Source organism: Epinephelus fuscoguttatus, linkage group LG2 (genome assembly GCF_011397635.1).
Source record: "Epinephelus fuscoguttatus linkage group LG2, E.fuscoguttatus.final_Chr_v1".
Classification (NCBI taxonomy): Eukaryota; Metazoa; Chordata; class Actinopteri; order Perciformes; family Serranidae; genus Epinephelus; species Epinephelus fuscoguttatus.
Window position 1 is genome coordinate 22,023,063 of NC_064753.1, and position 11,746 is coordinate 22,034,808.

General features: G+C 39.1%; 1 protein-coding gene across 4 annotated transcripts in view; it reads right to left on the minus strand.

Moving 5' to 3' along the window:
- The window catches only part of furina (furin (paired basic amino acid cleaving enzyme) a), a 108,955-nt gene extending 101,798 nt beyond the window's left edge, over positions 1-7,157 (minus strand). Inside the window, exon 1 of one of the 4 annotated variants that reach the window (XM_049592728.1) lies at positions 6,980-7,157. The gene's annotated coding sequence lies outside the window, so the exon portion shown is untranslated. Of the gene's footprint in view, positions 1-3,064; positions 3,135-6,423; positions 6,750-6,979 lie in introns of those variants that run through there. The other 3 variants (XM_049592734.1, XM_049592742.1, XM_049592747.1) reach the window with 3 other exon arrangements.
- Between the last annotated feature and the right edge of the window lie 4,589 nt (positions 7,158-11,746).

An 11,746-nucleotide genomic window follows, 5' to 3' on the forward strand; every position in this document is an offset into this window, starting at 1 on the left:
TCTGTTGAGATCATTATCCAAAGTGCTAACTCTATTGTAACCCCTGAGCTGACTGGGCCGCACTGAATACAGAGCTCCTATTCTGTGTTTCCTACTGTATGCAGCCACATTTGTTCTCCTCATTCAAATCCACTGTGGTTCAGGGTGTGTTGTCTATTTGCAAGTGTTAAAGCCTCCTATAAATCAATCCCTCTCCTGTGTTGGCCATCTGATAAACAGAATACATAAATCTAACTCACTGTGCCATTATACCACACTTCATATGAACTAACAAGTGCCTTAAATTTGCCCTGAACAGTTTGTTGTGAAGCCAGAATGATGTGTTTAGAGGTAGCTGGGACATTCATCATTATAACTTGATTATTAATTTTGCATGCATTTTATAATTGGACCAAATTTATTCACTTGGACCCCAATACATTCATGAACCTTTTCATATGCGCTTCTGTTTTTCTCTCAGCTATATACAGTTACCATAAGGCCACTTCGAAATCATATTATACTTTGTTAAATGTTCCTGTATAACATATATAAGCAGATTTGTTTGATTTCATTACACATTTATGGTAGGTAGGGATGCACATATTGTGAAATTCTGGGCCGATACCATTGTTTAAAATAACAATTGACAATTTGTTTTGTTTGTTTGTTAATTTTATATTTGCTGTTACTTATTACCTCTTTAGAGCCAGAGAAACATAGAAATCTACATTTTGAAAAGACAGCTGACCTGTTTTAAAGCTATTCACTTCATTACACTATCTCTGAATGAGCACAAATTCAATTATACACATTTATAAAACATTTAATTCAACCTTCTTTCACATGAAAAACACTTTTTATTACTGCTTCAAAGGGCTTTTTATTACATTTACATCATAACTCCCTCTCTGATATCTACTTTATGTTGCAAATTTCTCCGACAAGATTACATCTGAACACATCACGACAACACTATAATTTACCTTGCCATATAATCATTTCTACTAAACAGAGCTTAAAACACATCATAATGTACCTCAGCGATTAGTAGTTCAACAGCAGCAGCTACCAGCTGCTAACAGCTAACGTTAACAAGCTCTCCTTCTGCCGATTTCAACATGGATTTGCTGTTCGCAATATATCGGAGAAATAACAGATGCATCCCCTGATGGGTCAATAGTGAGTTTACTGCGTCTCTTCATCTCAACAGCATCCCGGAGAAGAGCCCTGTTCATCTCAAACGTGTTTTCTGTTGTCTCTGGGATGACGGGACACCATTTGTCTCAAATCCTGCTTTGGCACAACTGAAAAACATCTGCCATTGTCAGTGGTGTAAGTCATCTTGGTTGCCAATAGGCCAAAGGCAGTCAACAAGGCAAATATTGGCTGATATCGATGTGCACCCAGTAAATCGGTGTATCCCTAACAGCAGGGAAGGCATAATATACCAGTATTGACGATAACCGTGATATTTAAAAAGAAAACATTAATGTCTAATTAATAATACGCATAATGTAAATATCATGTAAATAATCAGTGCATCTTCAATCATTTTGGTTCCTTTCTGTTCTTGCTTTGTCTATGTTTCCCAACACCATCTGGTTGTCTTTTCACTAACCATTAAATGTAATTGCTCTTTATATTATGTATTCTTTTGTATAGTTCTGGTTACATACTTTCTCTCTCCACCTCCCTACGCTCGTATTTTAAATAAAATTAATTTGCCAGAAGAGACAAATACATAATAAACAAAATTAATCTGACTGATGGTATTTTTTTTTCCAGAATTTCTTTAAATATTGTAATAATATAATTATCATAAACTCTTTGGGCCACCATGACTGCGCAGTGACAATTTACAAGTATTTAAACTACATGTACAACTTCAGATAGATGCTTTATTTGTTGGAGAGGGGTTACTCTTCTTTGTACATTTACAATTAATTAACAACTAATGTGGTTAAAAACCAGCATTTTTGACACTGCTTTGATAAAAATGTTCATTAATTCAAGTGTACTGAAAAAGCAACAGTTCAGTCACAGATGATTCATTAATTTGGTATAAATGGCTTTAACGGAAGAATTACTCTTGCTGCTGTAAAAATCCCTTTGGTGGCTGATTTTCCCATCTGGCTGGTTCCTCGGGAGTTTTTTAGGAGCTCCCTAGATGATAACACGTCTTCTTTTGCATCGATATCAAAACAAATACAGCTCCTATAAATCCTCTCTCACTTGTTTTAATTACATTTATTGTGCCGGTATTATATTTCTCTCATCTATACATGTTTATCTGAGAAAACCCTCAGATTTGTATTATAAAAGAAGCCCTGTTGGTTCAGTGGCAATTCAGATCAATATTTAAATCCCTCTGCAGGGAGCTGACACATGTGTGGAGCTGAGAGATATATTAGGAGCTGTAAAGTGAAAAAGACATGATTTTAAACTGCTGAAACACTTGACGGCCAGCTTACTTTAACAGCCAGTAACAAGTAAATGTCTACAGGGTTAAGACAGCAAGATAGTTTACAGGCCAGTCTGGCTGTTGAGTCAGTACAACAAGCTGCTAATCCGTGCCAGGCATTTCAACAGGAGATGTTCCATTTCATAAATATCTGGATAACAGCTAAGTGCAAAACAGAGACTACTATATATAAAACAAGCACCATGTGTATCACACCACGCAGAACAAATTGGGCGCCGTAAGTGTCTCTCAAAGTAGAACTGTTTTTAATGTGCCAACCTTCAGTAGCACCCAAATCCCTCCGCCACCACCTATTTAATTCTTCCTTCCTGCTCAGTTAAGCCTATTTAAACACATAAACACACACAAATCAGCCTAAATTAGCCTAAGTAGCAAGGATCCACACCCAAGATTAATTACATGTTGACATTTTGTATCATCTGCTCGGTTCCTACTGAAATTGAAGACAAACAAAAAGTACTTCCTGGTTATTAAAGCCAACATTTGCTTAGGTATTTATTGGATTTAAATTAATCAACATTTCAAAATATAGCATATGATTAAAATAAGCTAACAAGAAAAATAAGGAAAGCGGGAGATAATTCTGGTGGCATGACTCACTCAACTTTGTCCTTTGTCCTTTGATGCAACAGGTACACAGAGTGTCAATGTTTTCAGACCTCTGTTTGATTTCCAGACACATGCTGACATTTAAGCACAGACACCTGTGACCTCATCTGGGCGCTCAACCACTCAGTTTCTGTAACGTCAGCGGGTAAACCACATGCCTGACGCAACAATGCCCAGCTACTTTACTGTTCGCGAGGGACAAAGGAGAAGCTGACCGTCACGCTGTGAGTGGTCTTTAGTGGTACCACAGTAAATGATACCATATGCTAGACTGTGATAACAGAGGTTATAACAGAAAAAAATAACACTACACCAAATTATAATTAGCCAAGTATCATTAAACCCAAAAGGATAATACCAGCCTCATTACCGAACTCATCAGAACGCTTTAAAAAGGAAACAGTTTACACCTCATCAGTTTATTATTTACATTTTAATGAGATAAAAATGAACTCAAATGCGTTTAACCCATATGACCCTCTTCTCACACTCAAATATCTTGTAATTACTGCCGCTTCCCTCATTGTGACACACATGAAAACAGTATCTCAGCGTAGGAAGGCTCAGATAGCCCACAGAGAATTTGGAAATGAGCTGTGTGTGAGTGGCAAACTGATGAATTGACAGCAATAATAATGACAATATTTGGTTAATTCAATATGTCATTAACAAGACTCAGAATCACACTGCATTTGCAGCTGAATCGTGCAAAATATTTGTGAACCTCAGTTTCTAAATCGTGTTAAGCAAAGGGAATGCTCATGGCAGATCGCCAGTATAAAACTGGGTTTTCCACTACAGCACCAACATCATCACCTGTACATAGTGAGTACGTGTTACACAGGCAGCAGACTACTCCGATCTGCAAACGCCTTAATTCCTCTGGTTCAGTGTTACACTACGTGGCAGTATTCCATTATCACTACCTTTAATTACAAAAACCTTTTTTAGAGGAAATCACAGGAGTGTATTTGGGCTAACACTTCACAAAGGTTCTATCTTACAAAGTAGAGTCTTTGGTGTAATTACCAGCAGCAATACAACACTGAGATCACAAAGAATGCTTTTGATAGTTTGGTCTTCTTGTTTCCAGATTCGGTTTTTCATGTTTGCCTTGTTTGCCCTCAAAATTGTGCTTAAGATTGCATCTGAATCTGTGTTTAAATAAATAACATCTTATAAATTTGTATCACAACAAGAGCACTTTTTCTACAGGTATACATCAGGGTCTTAAAGGTCTAGTGTGTAGGGTTTAGCAGCATCTAGCGGAGAGGTTGCATAATTAAAACTTCTCCTGTGCCAAGCGTGTACTGGCACTACAGTGGCTAACACAAAAACACAAAGGGCCCAGTGTTTGGTTTGTCCTTTCAGGGCTACTGTAGACTAACATAGCAGACCTGTGGGTGAGGACCCACTCTGTATGTAGCTATCAACGGCTCTTTCTAAGGTAACGAAAACACATCAATTTTTAGTTTCAGGTGATTATGCACTAATAAAAACATAGATTTTAATATTATATAAAATTTCTGCCAATAAATGCTCCTAAAACCTACACACTGGACCTTTAAAGAGAACGTTTTGAATCTTAACCATGTCGCCTGGTATTCTCACACAATCGACATGTTTGCTCAGTGCACAGACTGAAATTAGAAAGTAGCCTGGACGATATTTGGAACAGTGAGAGTGAGTGACTTTAGCTTTGGATTCTGTCCTCTACACTGCTGTGAGTATTTTAGATGTTGAACTTGAGGGAACAAATAAAGATTTATACTTTAATGTTTTCTTAAAGAGTGTTGACATGTAATATACAAGCTTTGTGCAAACAGGAACACAAACAATGTTATCTGCATAAGGCTCTTTGTGGACATTAAATGAAGCCTCTGGATGACACACAGAGAGCAGGAGTCTTGATATTTTAACATTTCCATTTAAGCACTTTCATAGAAACTGCTACTGAATCAGATTCAATGTGTTGTAATTTGAAATATTGACCAAAAAGTGGCACTGATGAGATCATACACAGGAGCACAATGGTGAAAATGGACACCTCTGGAGAATAAGGACTGTATAAAACCAGATCTTGCCATTATTCTGGATGTTGTTGAGAAGCAGCAAAACACCTTTGTGTTTCAACTAACACCTCCTTCGCCACATTATTTCCCCTCCTGAAGGCTTTAATAACAGGAGCAGATTTCTACCTCTGTCTCCGATGGTGTAACATTTCACCATTTCTTTTTATTTAATGAAAATGTATACCTGCTGCTTAGTTTCAGTGTAAACCATGTCCGAACATGCCATCATCACACAGTGTAGCTGTTCACAAAGTACTGAAGGTGGTTTGCGATCATTCTGTGAGTAAGTCTTATTCTTATGATGGGAGTTTGCATTGTAAAACCCATTTGAGGTTTAATGGGTTGAGTTCAGCAAGCCTAATTAATGTACTTGCGAACCAAAAGAAAAAGAAAGAAGCCTCTGTTGCCTGTTCTTTGTTTCTGGTACATTTATTTACATTGTCTATCTACTTTTCTAGACCTCCTGCAGAAATGGCCAGCAGTAATGCATAATACAAACACATACAGTTAACTCCAGAGTTTTCCCAAGAATGCATTTCACTGAGATGCATGTAAAGTAAGACAAGCAACTTCAAGACACCACTGCAACATCTCAACACACTGTAGAAGCAGCTGCCTGGCATGTCAGAACAATGTGCATTGTGTGTTTGAGGTGCCTTAGTGTCATTTGGCACATGCAACTGCATGCAAAGGGCTGCACAACCTTGTTTTAGAGCTGATCCATACTGATGGGCAGCTCAGTATTGCCTCAGTGGACAGTGTTGCACAAACAGCACATGGAGGTCAGCTTACATAAAGAAGAACACTTATTTCTACAGTAGTGACACTAAATAAAGCTGAAGATTAGTTACACATGTGAAAATAACGTTAGTATTTATATCAGTGCAGGTTATGTTTCATCAGATCACAGTACACAACACCACAACACGGCAGCCCCGTCTTACCCAACAACATCAGCTGTGTTTTGCATTGATTAGTCCTAATGTCAAAGTTCAGTCCCGACGGAGTCTGTAGCTTCCATTATGGCTGATATGTCAGAGCATAACGCTAAAAGTAAAGTAAAAGTTTCGTTAGAGCTCTAGAGAGCACATAGTGAGCTTTAAAAGGAGACTGTTGTTGGGGAGCAGATTAACTGCATTAACAGTTGAGGAAGGAGGAAAACTTCTTTCGCCCTGGCCTGTAACGCCAAACACTGTAATGTCTCTGAGCTCAAGTTAAGAGGTTTAAATGCATCAGCTGATAAGAGTAACGCGGTAGGCTTGCAGTCGGTTGACTCACCTCACGCGTGAAGTCCGTGACAACAACACGTAGTCATAATTTGGCTCAGAGCGGCGGCTGGAGCTGATCGGATGATGACTCCTCCGCTTGACAAATATGTCTGAAACTGTACCGCGCCGTGATTAACGTAAACTTGACACCGCGGTAGGCTGACCTGCTCCTTCTCACAGGTGCCTCCCCTTTTCCTCTCCTCTCTCATCCACCCCTGACGAACATCCGACCTCACATTTTACTACCGACCGAGCAGTGTGGAACAAGAACAACACGTTTTTTTTTCTTCGCAGGAACAACCACAGAAAACCGGACGCAGCGCAGTCGACGTCACCTCGGCGTGAGTGTATATGTGTGTGTGTGTGTGAGAGAGAGATCCCCCCCTTCGCGAGCCGACACACACACAAACTGACAGCAACCGGGATCAATAAGACAACATGCCGTCCTGCGCTGTCCGGTGTCAGGGTCCCGGTGGTACCAGAGGCAAACTCGCCGAGCACGCAGCCCAAACAAGTAAAAAATACCAGCGCGAGCCCACAGGAAACTTACAATCCGCTCAACTTACCAGCTTCCTTTTACATCCTGCTCGACCCGGCGGGTTGTTGGCTCTCACCGCGGTGTTAGAACCGACGACGGATCGGTGAAGCGACTGAAAAATTGATAAGAGAGAATTGCTGGTTATAAATAGTCATGATACCCCTCTGGTGTACCGCTGAGTGGTCCGTACAAGCCCCAGGAAATACGTCACGGCCGTGGACGAAGTAGAGACGTTAGAGCAACACCTACTTAGCAGCCAGCAGCGCTGCGACACCCCCACCTGCTGGTCCACAGCGGAATTGCACCCTGATCCTCATAGTGAGGCTGACAGCTGCCACACAAGCTATTCACTGAGATGGATGGAGACACCTCAGAGTGAACAGAGTAACACTTAAAACCATATGTACAACCATGAAACTCCCCCCGTTTATTACTAACAAAAAAAAGTTTTTATATTAAAAGTTTTTTATTGTATGTTTGAATATGCAAGTAAGGCATTATCTAGATAGATAGATAGATAGATAGATAGATAGATAGATAGATAGATAGATAGATAGATAGATGTACTTTATTGATCCCGAATTGGAAAAATTATTTTGTTGCAGCAGCAGACTAAAATTAAAAGCAGTAAACACACAGTAATACGCATACCGCACTAGAGAGACAAATATCGATCAATAGAAAATGTATAAAGAAAACCATAGCATACTCTATATAGGATAAGATATATATCTATAAAATATCTGTAGAATACACAGTGTAAGAATACACTATAATACATATACTAAAATATTAAATATATCCATAGGATAACATGTATACTCATAGTTTGTGTGTACATACATGGTTTGACAAAGCATAACATATATGTCATGTTTGGATAAGGATATAAAGATGAGATTACTTTTTGACTTAGGTATATATATGAATTTTTATTTTTGTAATTATTTATATCTCGTTGTAAGACAAATATAATTGGTAATTATTTTAATATATTACAATAGGTCTAGGAGAATTAATTATTGTACAGCTTTATACTGATGGGGAGCTACATAATTGAGTATTGTTAATTTATGGAGAAGGGGTGGAAATAAATAAGGTTGTACTTCCTCCCACTCCTTTTAGGACATGTAAATCAAATCATTATATGTTGTTTTCAGTTTTAATGCTTCCTTTAGTATGTCTGTCAATCACTGTATGATTATTTTGTTTATTTGCTACTTACATGTTCAAAATAAACCACTACTAACTAACTAACTACTACCAGTACACATAAAACAAATGTGCAAATTCTTTCAAGTTATCGTTTTTTCCGAATGCATCTATCTCAGTATACATATTCATCTAATTAAATGTATGCTGATTTTTGTATATTTCTAGAACAAGAATCTGTATATTGGATAAAGCCTGGATCAAAATTCTTGTTTCACATTTTTGTCATATCAGAGTCAAATGTTCTTACAGACGGGGTTTTGGATATCTCTTTTTATTACTCCATAAATCAGAAACTACTGTCAACAGCCATAAAAAATCCATTTTCGCCATGTTTTCAGGAATAAAATGTTTCATAAATCAGACTAGGAATGACAAATGAATGAACCCCTTTGTGCAAAACCTTCAGAATATAGATAGGCATTAAACTGGAAAGTTATAGATACTATGGAAGTGCTACTGAAGTTGAGAGTCTCAGAGTATGAGAGCAACTCATTGTGAGATGTCAAATGTAAAATTCTATGCATTTTTAGACAAAAAATAAGACACTAGGGTAAAAATTTAAACTAATATCACCATGAAACTTCCCCAGTTGATTACTTGCATTGAGAAAATTATTTCTATATTACAAGTTTTCTGAAATTTCATGTTTAAATATGCAAATGATGCATTATCTTATTGAGTCTGTGCTTTTTGCATGCATTTCCAGAACAGAAATCAGACCTAAAATAAACACCCAAATGTGTATTTTTGACCTTTTCTCCCCACTAGCCTGAGAGAAACACGTCATGGAAGCAAAATAGCCCCAAATCTCAAAAATTGATCAGTGCAGGAAAAAACAAAGTTTTCACCTGGGGTGTTCTGCCATTTAAACCATGCCTGGTGTAATGCCAAGAAGTGCCATCATCACTGAGAGCATTGTTGTTGTTGCTGCTACACACACACACAATAAATGAACATCTTTCCTAAGGTCAGAATAGCCTGTTTGGAGGCCCCCAGGCAAAATTAGCTGCTGGACACCTACTAACCTCCAGACATTCATGCCGCCCACTGTGCAGTGTGTGTGTGTGCCCTGTCACCTCCAAGTTATCACCGAGCACAATGCAGACTATAAACGGCAGCTTCATCATTTATTTACCCTGACCCATCCAGTGGCCTACTCCTACACTGGAATAACACTATCTGGTCCCAGGTTTCCTGTGTGTCAGAGAGTTTGTGATAATTTGACTGAAGCTAACTCCCCTTCTCTATGATCTCTCTACTGGCCCAAACAATGTAAGGGCATAAAGTTAGAAAAGTAAACAGTAAAAATAAAAACAAAATAAATGAAGAAATATGCACCATGTGAGCACAATACCTACTAAAATGATACAATTATGATCAACACTACATATTGGGGCAGCACGGTGGTGTGGTGGTTAGCACTCTCGCCTCACAGCAAGAGGGTTGCTGGTTCGATCCTGGGCGTGGGAACCCTTCTGTGCGGAGTTTGCATGTTCTCCCCGTGTCAGCGTGGGTTCTCTCCGGGCACTCCGGCTTCCTCCCACAGTCCAAAGACATGCAGATTGGGGACTAGGTTAATTGATAACTCTAAATTGTCCATAGGTGTGAATGTGAGCGTGAATGGTTGTCTGTCTCTATGTGTCAGCCCTGAGATAGTCTGGCGACCTGTCCAGGGTGTACCCTGCCTCTTGCCTGATGTCAGCTGGGATAGGCTCCAGCCCCCCCGCGACCCTCAAGAGGATGAAGCGGTTAGAAGATGAATGAATGAACTACATATTCACACGGCCACAAAATACACTACACTCCTGCCTTTGTTGATATTGTACTTTAGAGGGTTAGATTCTTTAACAAATGTGCAATGAATTAAATAAACAAAAGAAAAAAACAATTGACATGCAGTTGGCCTGAGGCTCTTGGAGCCCCTTGGGGTGTGATGCCTCGGGGCAGCAGCTTGCTTTGCCTGGTTGAAATTCTGGCCTCTTTCCTTCTACATCCTCCTATATTAAGCTGAATCCACCTGTAGTCTCTAGATCTCATTTAGAAACCTTGAGCTACAGTATAATATAAACCCCTGGTTCCCAACCTGGGGGTCCCCACCCCCACCTAGGGTTGCCAGAGCCTCATAGGGGGTTGCAAGGCCTTCTTGAAGAGAACTTTTCAAAAACATACAATAGACATATGTGTCCCAGCATTTCATTTATTCCTGTGAAGAAAACTAAAATAAATTTATTCATTCATTTATTTCCCGTAACCGCTTATCCTGGTGTCTATGATGAGAAACTGTATTGCAAAAAATTCAACTTCTTGGAAACATTATTTGAATGCTTGTTAGATGGACAACAACAGTAAATATTGATCAACAGTAAAGATAACTATAGTTCAATGACTCATTGAACTCATTCATTCATTCATTTTCCATCACCGCTTATCCTGTTAGGGGTCACGGGGGGCCTGGAGCCTATCCCAGCTGACACTAGGTGAGAGGCAGGGTACACCCTGGACAGGTCGCCAACTTATCACAGGGCTGACACATAGAGACTAACAACCATTCACACTCACATTCACACCTACAGCCAATTTAGAGTCACCAGTTAACCTGCATGTTTTTGGACAGTTGGAGGAAGCCGGAGTACCCAGAGATTGATTTCACCTGTTTGTCCTGCACCTGGTACCTAATACGGTCTTTGGATGTACGCACAGCCCTTGGCGACAATGCCAACCACTGCACCACTGTTGCGTATTTGCTTTTAAAGTTTAAGAAATTTTAACTTACAAACATCTCACATGATAAGGCCGCAGTTGAGACCTGAACACAAGTTATATACAGAGCCTTCAGTCTCTGCTGAACAGCCACGTCCGGTGTCTGAAAGAGTGAAAACAGTTAAAACAACCAAAGAGGTAAGAAAATCCTAAAAATATCAGGAAAACCCCTCTGATGAAATATTAACAGGACGTAATTTGCTCCAAACTGATTTAATGGCTCATTTTATGCAAATTTCTTGCAGTTATTGTGTTCATTATTGAGATGAATTGTACAGTTTATCGGTTGTTATGTGCTGTTATTGTTATGGATTGAATATAATGTGAAATATCCATCAAATATATCACTCAGCCAGTGGTTGTCAGTTTACTCAATGATAGAAAAGGGGTTTAGACCAAAGTTTGTCAGCATCCTGTAAGTGGGTGCATTTAAATTCTCTTTAACTGTTCAAGTAGTTTTCTGAATTATTAAAACATATAAATACACTTGAATATAACAAACAGTTTCCTCGCTGCCTTGACGTTGTAACTTGACTTGTGCTTCTACTGAACAGCCAGGTCAGCGATAATTTGCTGTATTGCTCCGAACATCAAAAATCCTGGGAGCTTAAAAGTTTCACTCTGTAGTTTACCACTTCAGTATTACCATCACACAGGATGACTATAGTTTTTGCAATTTACTCTCATCTGGGATGCAGTGCCATGCTTGAGAAATGAAAAATACCTGCATGCAGCAGTATTTGGAGGGATTAGTGGATCCTCAGATTTACAGATACAGCAGGCCAGTCAATTGTTCAGTTGTATAATACATCTACGATGC